The 10613-nt window shown below is 47.1% G+C and overlaps 1 pseudogene; it reads left to right on the top strand.

Annotated features, from left to right (window-relative positions):
- Positions 1-3009: 3009 nt before the first annotated feature.
- On the top strand, positions 3010-8094 carry LOC135389180 (gamma-tubulin complex component 3-like; annotated as a pseudogene).
- Positions 8095-10613: the final 2519 nt, after the last annotated feature.

Raw genomic sequence — 10613 nt, 5'->3', positions numbered from 1 at the left:
AACGCTTCCGCCCTCACCACCACCACCACCACCGGTGGGGTTAGGGTATCGCCCCCTGGCGATTAAACTCCCCAATCCTCATCTTCAATATAATCTCGTTGTTAACGTGCCGTAAATGAGACCACAACACAGAAGGAAGCAGTTTGGTGCACTGCTAGCTGTGCGAGAACGTGCTTCCGTATGATCTTCTTCTGTACCGTGGAGAAGGTAGGCATTGTCCAACAGCCAGCCATTGTCGAGCAGAGGAGCCGATAAACCACATCAAGCGGTGGGAAGAACTGCCCCGACAAGATCAAAACTAAAATAATAAGATCTCCATGAAGTCCCCATGGAAGCAATAATTACGTGGCATCCCACTAGATATGCCAGAAATACAAAGCCAAGTATACCGTCTGTGGTACTGACACTGTGATCTTATATACATTCATTCTAAGATGGCTTTTCAGGCCATCCATGGATTTGGCAGAAACAAAGGGAGGGGTACAACACTCTACAGCCAGTAGCTCTCAACTAACGTGACTATAAATGAGGGTGGAGGCAGCGGTGCGCCAACGCAATCGGTCCTGGTGCACTGCAGCACTTGGGTGCGGTCCATATTTTGCAGCTTTCAAAACGCCTGCAGTGTTCCTCGTAGATGAGCAGTTACGGGTCACCGACCACGTCACTTCAAGATGGTGTCGTACCTGTTTCGGCGCAATGTATTTTCTATGAGAGAAATAAAGTCAGAATTTCCAGAATAAATAATGGAGCGATGTCAACGGGACCGCGGTCTGAGTCCATAGATTTTGCCCAATATCAATAAATACTATTTACCAAAAATGAATGCATATCTTACTCTTTTCGTTGAGGACAAATAAACAGACAAAAAAATGAGGACAAAAGATAGACAAATAAAGACAACTAAATAAAAGAAAAGGATATACAACAATTAGACAAATAAATAAATAAATGAAAAACACACACACATAAAAAGAAAAAGAAACCTGGCTCACAGGCAGCCCAGGAGAGGGTATCTGACTGGAACATTCTAACACCTGTATCACGAATATCCGTAACGTCATTCATTCACAAAATACAAATAAATAAATAAAATAAAATGACTGGATGGTTACGGGCTCGGGCGTAGCGCGAAATTCAAGCTTCATCTGTACGTGTGGTGAAATGAGGCCGGATGAAAGCTTGTAGACAATATTGATTTGTGGGGTCGTTGAAGTGGTGAGCGAGGTGAGCGTATCCTGAACGAGGGGTTGTTTGGGGGGGGGGACACCAAGTCCACCCATCACCCAATCATGTAATAATCAAGTAATAAGTATTGTTAGGTGTATTGTGTTTCTTCTGCTTCAGATTTTTGGCTAAGTTTTTCCCATTCATGCAGAGCCATAACATAATTTCTGACACTAATGACTTTAATAAATATATTCTCACTTGTACTTTTGCTTATGGCTATCCTTTGCATGTAAAGAGCCTACTGCACACCTGTTGTAGCTGAAAAAAAAAACGATTGAATTCGGCACAGATTGAAAAATGACGAAAGAAGTCGGCCCAGGTTGAAAAATATGAGAGGGTAAACGCGCACGCAGCCCTCCGGCCACGCGCCGCCCACCGGTAAGAGCTAGAGTTACTGTACCGGGGGTACAGTGACTCTAGTAAGAGCCTCCACTCGAGCGCCGCCCGCCGGGTGCGAGAAAAAATACGCGACCCAAGTCGGCCAAGGCTGAAAAATGTCGAAAGAAGTCGGCCCAGGCTGAAAAATGTGAGAGGGTAAGCGCGCACGCAGCCCTCCCCCCGCCGATAATCGCGCGGACAACCCTCCGCGCACGCGCCGTGCGGGGAAAAATACGCGCAGGGCTCAGGGCAGGGGTCAGAGGTCCAGGTTGTAGTTTCGCCACCCTGTAGTTTCTGACCGCCCTCTTACTACTGACTTCAAAGGTTGCATGGCCATGTTGAAGTTCCTGTACCACCGTTCGGACGTACAGCCAAAGGCGATAGCTACGGTGTGTAAAAGAGGAAGCAACTTGCGATGATTTGTGCGATACAACAGCATGAGATATAAAGCTGTCGCAAGCTGTTGCAGCAGTATCTGCTCGGATTGCATGTCACTTCCATCAGCCGCAATTTCATTAACTGTTGAACAACAAAAAGCCTGAAGAAAATGGTCGTCAACGTAGAGTCTACGAGACAGATGAAGCTTGTGAGTCGCTGGACTCGTGTACAAGCAAGACATCATGTCGCATAGAGTTACTTACAGCAGTAATGTGGGCGCTCTTAGGAATTGGTGGCGAAATCCTTTGCTTCGTCGATACTGCTGAGTGCTTCGTGATGAATCCTACGGTATACTAGTTTACTTGGGCCGTGACGTTCAGGCTCTAATTGTACTGTCGTTGCAGGTGTCCGTCTCGCAGCCAACCCAGAGGCTCATGCTAAGGATGTCTGAAATGGGCCTTCTGTATCGTAGTGTGAGATCTTACTGCACTCTAAGAAAAAAAGGAGTACTTTTACTCCTTTTGGGGAGTAATTGCATTGCCACAAAACATAGTCCCTTTCGGGAGTAAATGCACGGGAGTAAATGAATGTCACAGAGTGGGACCGCATTTCACGCGCTGTTGTAAGAGTCCCAGGTACATAATTGGTGCGCATGCATGAAAACACTTTGAAGCAAACCGTCAACCGTGATATATCGAGTGGTATAAAATCTTGCGCCATACTAGGGCACAATTTGCGAAGAAAGATGTGCTGTTTCTTACTCTGTGTGGCTGGAAAATTGCTACGTTGTCTGAGTTATACAGCCTTATGTCGTTCAAATTGACCAAGGGCACATATTTACGTAGACTTTTGCATTCAGGAGACCATTCGCGAAGTTTAGTGACAATTTGCAGTCCTGGGGAGTAAATGTCGGGACTAAATGTTGGGTTAGGGGACTAAAATGGGGAGTCATTGCAGACTAGGGGAGTAGAAGCTGCAATTACTCCCCGTTTTACTCCTTTTTTTTTTCTTAGAGTGTGCGGCAGCATGTCTGAAGCCCGTTCGAACGGCCTCCTTGCGGAGAGTTTCGTTGCTGCTCTTCGAAATGAGCTTACGGCTTACTGCGAATTAGTCTCCATTCTTGATTCGCGGGTAGCATATCATTGTCGTCCAGGGTGTCACCGATTTAGTACTGAAGCTCCACCCACTTTTTCAGCTTTCTGACCAATGACGTCTAGAAATATGGTACACTATCAATCAACCTATCCTCACTATTTCTCCCCCCGTCCAACATGGGCAGCGCCATTTTGGGTGGCAAGTGGATTGGATGGTATTGATGTGGATACCTCTCGCGATCTTCAAAACTAGTGGATTTTCCATGCAAATTTGATGAACGCCACCTAGGCTGCACAATGCAGGTCGGGAATTGTCGTCTGCTTCTGTTGTTGTACAGCTGCCGGCAGAACCACATGCTGGTACACATCCTGTCGTCGGTACGATTTTTTAACTTATCTACAAGAATAGTTGGAATAAAAATGTTTATATCCATAAGGTTCACTAATTAAGTTAAAAATCGTGCAACACAGTGCCGGTTTTGTTATGATTTCGTTGCGATCGCATGTGTTCACTAGGCCTAACACCCACGACAAAAAAAAAAAAAAAAAAAATTCGGTTAGATATCGATAGCGGAGCATCAGTTGAAACTGATTTCCGAGAAACGTATATGAGGATGTACATCTGCAGCGTAAAAGCAGAGCAGTCCATGAAAATGTTTTGTCACGAAATTCCCGCTTCACCGTGTTTGTTTTCGTCGCCATTTTGGGTGGCAGTAAAGTGTCATGGCGACCCCCGTGGTAAAAAGCAAACCAATCAAAGGCCCGGAACTGTGATGGACAGGTCGACTCCTCCCAATGGCCACACTCCTTTTAATATACGGCTCTGTACAAGGTTACTCGCGGTTACTCTCTGGGGTTCTCTTCCCCCATCCGCATACATTCGTAGAGTGTCAAACATGCACCTGGAACCAGCGTGTCTTCACACCAATCTTCGTTATAGGTCGTGAAGCCGTGGCAGAGGATGTTGTATCGATGGTTACGCAGTGGAGAGATAGTGGATGTCTACTATGACGTCGGTATAAAATTCGGTGTTTGCTTTCCCCGAAGACTTTTATTTGTCGGTCTGCAGTTCTTCATTGCTGCATACGCTGCGGCGGATTCAGAGAGCTTGTGGCATGATAAATAATTCCTCCGCAAGTACATGCATGGTGCCTTCCTTCTTGTCAGAATCGCAAGCTACAAAGGTATACCGTTGTGTGCTCGAAACAGAAAACGAATATATTAGTTATGGCTGGTTGCATTGCGCCGATCGCCCCAGTTAAGCGGGGAATAAAATTATTTCAGGTCCATTGCACTGGAAAGGCAGTGAACTTTCTTTTGCGCGTGTGTGGAGACAGCACGGCAGAAGGCAACATGACCGACTCTTTAGACACGTCGTCAGGTATGGAGCATTGTCTCCGCAATTTTGACACATCCCGCCTAAATCTGTGCTTTCAGTGCAACTATTGTTTGACGAAGACGACGACGAAGCATCGGAGGGGTCCCTAGACAGGATATATCTCGATCGGAGCCGGAGGGTCTTGTCAGTACTCAACTCCCGGTATAAGTTCAAGCAACATTTGCAGGTGACTAATGCTTTCTCGAACAGCACTGTGCAGACATTGTGTTCATGAACCAAAACCGACTGTCGTGCGTGCGCTCGTGGAGCAGGGTACGGCGAACGGAGAATCGTCCTGTAGTGCCTACGAGGGCGGGACAAGCGACTGGCGGGACTGGCTTCGCATGTACAGCGCAGTGGAAAATAAACAACGCGATCGGAATCGTTAACGGACCCTCGTGTGCTTCTTTGCCTCTTCGATTGGTTGGTCACTGCCGTCCGGCGGTCGTAAGTCGCACAGGGAGCGACTGCTTGGCCGGCGCTGGAAAGGTCACCGCCTTTCCAGCGTCAGCCGTCGAGGCCTTTTCACTAGGCAGTTTTCCAATGGCGAATTCGGACCTGACGTAGTATGTGTCTCGGCAGAGCAAGGAGCCAAACGTGCGAATTCACTCCCCCGGGCCGACCAGTGAAATGCGCATTGTCCGTCAGATCTAATTCGCGTGTCCGGTTGGTTGTTTTAGGTTAACTCGCTCATATACGACGGAGAGCTCTCTCGCGCTCTGCCGAGAAAACTCGCATTCGGCTGGAACTCTAATAAACTATTCTGTCCCCACTTGCGAAACAAACCAAAAGCAAGCCCTGGCAGTATTCAACGGTTTCCCCCCAAACCCTTAGCTGGATGGCAATTGTTTTTCGCAGGTCGATTCGGATCGTGTGCTTCCGTACTGGAGTGTCTTGCTCTCTAGCGGGTTCAGAGTGCTAGCTCCGCATTGAGCATTGGGATTCGCGACCTGTTTGACCTGTGGAGACTTTGAAAAATATTTATAACAAACCACTTCAGGTCTTAGACAAGAACATTTTAAACTTGAGCGCGTCTCACGGAAGTCGATCACTACGCTAACGGGAACTATGTATCACCTAAATTGGAGCCGGAAGCAAAAACGGAAACGTTTCTTCCATAATCGGGAACGGCAGTGGAAACGAAGGCCAGTTTTCAAGCTTTAATATTGGCGGTAGCTGAGCATTTCAAGCATGAGCGCCTGCGTACTTACTTCACTCTTATATGCAGGCACCGCCAGTTCTTTCTTCATGGACAGGGTGACTTTGTTCTTCACCTGATGGGCTTGCTGGAGTGAGTGCTCGTTTCAACAATTTCTCCGGCACCGTTAAGTTATGACTCCCACTTTCCCCGTACTCGTAGCCGACATTTGAGTCAACCAGCGCAGAGGCTCCACAAGTACATCCTGACAGAAGCCCTCGCAGAAAGCATCCGCGCGACGAATGCCCAGTTCATCGACCAGGACATCCTACGACGTCTTGATGTACAATTGCTCGAGGTCAGTTAGACCAGCACAGATTCGTGGGCTATTATTGTAGGCTACATTTCCTTGGCACCATTCAGGTGAATCCTGGAGATACAGGGTGGGATACCTTCAGCCTCTATTACCACGTTGACGCACCAATAGGAACGGTATGACTTTTACTTGTATAGCGTACTTTATTATTAACATAATGCATTGGTTTACTTTTCTTTATTATTTACAGATATTTACACCATATTGCATGTCGGTCTACTTGAGGCTCTTCAACCATCTATGGGGAGCCAAACATGTGTAGTACGTCGCCACGGCAGCCCGGACTGAGCAGATAGTCAACATGAAGTTACTTCGTTCTCGCTTACCTGGTGTGCAGCATTTATTGTGTCTAGCCGAAAAGTATAGAAGAAAAACGTATAACCTACCTGCGACGTCCGAAGGACTTCGTAAAAGTCTACCATTTCTGTTTCTGTCGAGATCAGCTGCTCGCGGTCACGGTCACGTAATATGGTCATGAGGAAAAGCTAGTGGGAATTGCGTTCGGGAATTTGCGACCTGATAGGGTCGTTGATGCTCGAGTCATCTTCCGATGCTTCCAGTGCTCTGGTAGCAGTATAACGCGGTATTTAGATATTTCAACGGTCCGTCATGCGGGAACTTGTGCTTTCCAGAATGCTTTCCTGTGCTGCATCGCTGCAGCATAATGCTGACTGAAATGGTTCACTTCAGAGAGCAGGAACCGAAACAGTTTGGGGACCTTCTCCTTCTTTTCCAAGTTCCCATAGCCCCCTGGGATTTTCTGAAGTGGTCTATTATTTTCGATACTGCTCGGGTGTATTGGGCTTTTAGGACACACTAAAGTTTTCCTGAATCTTGAATGGGTTTGCATGAGGTCTTCGAGGTTACAATCGAATTTAGTACCTATACCGTACCGTACCGCTTCCCATTACAGTTAATCACAGTGATCAGCCGTCATGGGCTATTCTGCCAGTGCCCAAATCATCTGCATATTTCTGCTTGCAGGTGATTGAGTGTGCATTGGCAGAACTGCAAACAAAGGTTGAAGAAGCTGAGGACCTGGACCAGATCATCAACGCCCATGAGGAATTCCTGGAGACGGTCATGTGTCGAGCTCGGCTCGACCCGGAGTCTAGGGTTCGTTGACAATATGGCCATACAGTAGGAGGTTTATTCCGTCTTGCACGTGCAGGATATCTTATGCATGCTGTGCTTCAAGGAGGTTCAGGACGAGATCTTTTCTGTGGCTAACAGGGAGGTCGACTCTCGTGCTGAAGCAAAGAAACACTCTGTCATGGTAAGCTATGGTGGTCCGTCATAATTCGCTGCTTATCACATCTATCTACGATATGACATTAGTTAACCTGAGACAATCCTTCAGTCCAGAAGCAACTTTGTAACTCCTATCTAGGGATCTGTAAGAGCAAGCTTTTCGACGGAGGCGTCGAGATTCCGTACCCGGCTGGAGCGTGTTTCCGACAAATATCAGGTGAGGTCACTCTCACCCTCTTGGTAACCCTCCAGGGCACCACACAGAGGATGCCAGCAAAACAGTGTCGCGAAATGTGCGCGGTTCTGCAACGCAGTTGGTCTTTGTGTTATAGGACTTCACCCAACGCTTCTTGGTAAGCCTGGCAGACCAGAGGGATTACACGCTTCAAGGACTCGGGTTCCGTCTCGACTTCAATGAGTACTACATGAGGCGAAATGACCAGCTTCACACATCAATGACGTTTCAGAACACAAAGCACAAGGCGCAGAACAAGAAACGGTTGGCATTGTTCTTCCTTCCTAGTGCGTGTAACGAGATTTATTGGCAAGGGCCTGCCCGCACCAGCTCTCATCACAACCAATGTATGCCTACAATAAGATGTGCTAAATTATGGTCTAGTCTAGAAAATTTCCGATGAGTTAACCGTTCCATGCCGTGTCACATGTGTTCGACAAACTTTCGTTCGATTAAGGTGGACCATTTGTAGTCAAAGCGTGAGGATGGGGGTGAAATTCAGGTCTGTAGACCGTTATTGAACCGAAAGAGCACTTTCCATCTAGCATATGTAACGCCTAGACTGAACGTTCTATAAGTTCCGACTCTACTCTCTCACGTTTTCCAGGTACAATAGCCGGTCTCGGAATCCTGAAATAACCGCCTATACAAGCCCGAGTTGGTGCAAGCCGTGCCTCGCACTCCGGAGGGGTCCTGCCGATTGTCTAGCTACGGCTTTCCCAGTACTGCCTCTCACTTCCGACGGCTGGCTAATTCACCCATCTTTGAAAAGCCACAGAGCAGTCGACAGAAGTCGGAAGAGCATTAGAAGTGTGCACGGTCTTTTGCATCGAGCGCACTTGGAGATATGTGCCGATAGCGCAATTAACCGTACTAGTGCTGTTTCACAGTTTCTTTACCAGCTCCACCTTTCCCAGACGAAATAAAGGATAGTGCATAACGAGCATAACCGCGTATATATATCATTAAACATTTTCGTTCAATTTTCCTTCACGCCCTCTGCTCGTCTCTGTCAAAGGGTGGGTACGAGTATAGTATATCCGTATAAAGATGCATATCGTTAACATCGAACACTGATGCCTTGCTGTGTGACGGGACAGGGTACGTACAATGGTGTAGTTAATGAGATCGGGCATGTGGAACTACAGTACGCACTCGTTATTATGACACTCGTTAATATGGCATCCTGACTTTATGGCCGTTTTTCTAGGGAACCGTTTCTTCCCCATAGTAGCAAGGGCGTCGAACCGCAAAAAAAATACGGGTTCGGTTCGGGTTCGCGTTGCTTGGATTTCGTTCCTGTTCGGCAGCGCCAAAAATCGAACCGGTTCGCAGCCCCAAACCGGTTCGCGAACCCTTTCAACGCTTCCGTTTTATATATCCCATAAATCTGATTTTATCGGGAAATGCGTGGCTAACAGCTCACTGCTGTTGTCTGCAGTGGCCAGGTATTCCCTTTAGCGAGAGAAAGGAGAAATGGATAAACACTTGCATATAGCGTCCACGCTTCCTGTTCCTGTTCCTAAAATTATTTTTTCACACGCACAGTGCCGGCAAGACACACTTAAACGAAGCCATAAAAGATGGACAGCATTTTACATAGACGACGGTGCTGAGCCCGCACACCGCATTCGCAATGTGAATCGATCTGAAGCCGTACTGAAGCATGTGTAAATAAGTCTGCCAGCCTTGCTCTGTCCGAGCTCACAGCAGTGTACTAGTTAATCCACAACACAAAGGCAATGTGTCACGACACTATTGCACTACCAGTAAATACATTTATTTTTCAAACCACCACCAATCATACAGCCACCGTTCTGCGTATAATCCTTCTCCACTTCTGATGTTTCTGACATGTTTAATGTTTACTGCTCACGTGTAAAGGGAAATGTTTTGTGCTTGCTTAATAACATATTCTTCCTATAGAGCTACACAGCTGACCTACTCCATTCCTGCTTCATTCGGTGAACGATGGCAGGCCACTCACCTTTCAGAAAATACAGCAGTTGCTAGCAGAGAATCGGCCGCGACGTTTGCTTGGAAGCCCAGCGTTTGACAAACGTCTGCGTGGCTCCTCCTCTCTGAAGAGCAGACGCCGCAGCGCATGCATAGGGCGCTAGCCGCGGCGCTCACAGGGATAACTGCGCTTTAATGTGTTAAAAAAGACGCTGAAAGCATAGTTACTATACGTCCTCGTCTGACTGCTAGGTGAACATTTTCGAAATTCTTGATATGGAGACCAATGTGTCCTCGTTCGGGGATTGAGAGGACTCTTAGGCTGACTTCTTTTATGTTCGAACCGTTTCGTTGCGGACCGGTTACCGCTATTATTTTTTCCAGTTCTGCTCCGGTTCGGGTTCATGAAAATTTCGATTCGGGTTCGGTTCCGGCAAAAATAACGGTTCGGGTGCGGTTTTCGGTTCGGGTTCGGTTCGATAGGAGCACCATGCATTTCTCCCTCGTTATTATGACAGCTCGTTAATCCGACTATGACAGAACTTCTGTGGACGGATCGAGTAGAACACGTATATTCTGCCCCCGTTATTATGACCACCGACTGTGTGTTATTGTGACCATCAACAGTGTCGACGGTGCAACTACTGGCAACGCAATTGACACTGTGAAGAACCTGCAAATGCTACAAAATAGACACTCTTGACCGATTTCTATCTGAAATAAATTGTAAATAAACCACTAACTTCTCCACTTTTCGTAATATGCAGTAGATACACACGCGCTGTGTGTGGGCAGAGGAACGATGTTTTCCGGGTGTTTCTCGTTAGTATGACAATTTGCTTTATGACGAAGATCGGTGGGAACGGACTTGGTCATATTAACGAGTTTAGACTGTATATACGCTGAAGACCACAGGCCTCTAGTTTTCTGATGGCAGTGATGGTTAGAATAACTTACCACGTTGCACAGTTGCAAATCTGGATAAGTGGATTCGTTCACGCAAGTCGTTACGGAATGCCCTCAGTGAGAGTGTGCGTGAAGAGATGACCATGTCCACCTCGATCGTGCTAAACCAAAATCAGATGATGCCCTGAAGAATTTGTTATGTTACGAAAATACGCGGAGAGCCATGGTCACACGGTGATGTGTAGCAGTTGAGAAAGATGAGTATTGTCGCACGCTTTCCACGAGCACGTGTCACC

Source organism: Ornithodoros turicata, chromosome 3 (genome assembly GCF_037126465.1).
Source record: "Ornithodoros turicata isolate Travis chromosome 3, ASM3712646v1, whole genome shotgun sequence".
Taxonomy (NCBI): Eukaryota; Metazoa; Arthropoda; class Arachnida; order Ixodida; family Argasidae; genus Ornithodoros; species Ornithodoros turicata.
Note: the sequence above shows the minus strand (reverse complement) of the source record. Positions and strands in the feature narration are given on the sequence as shown.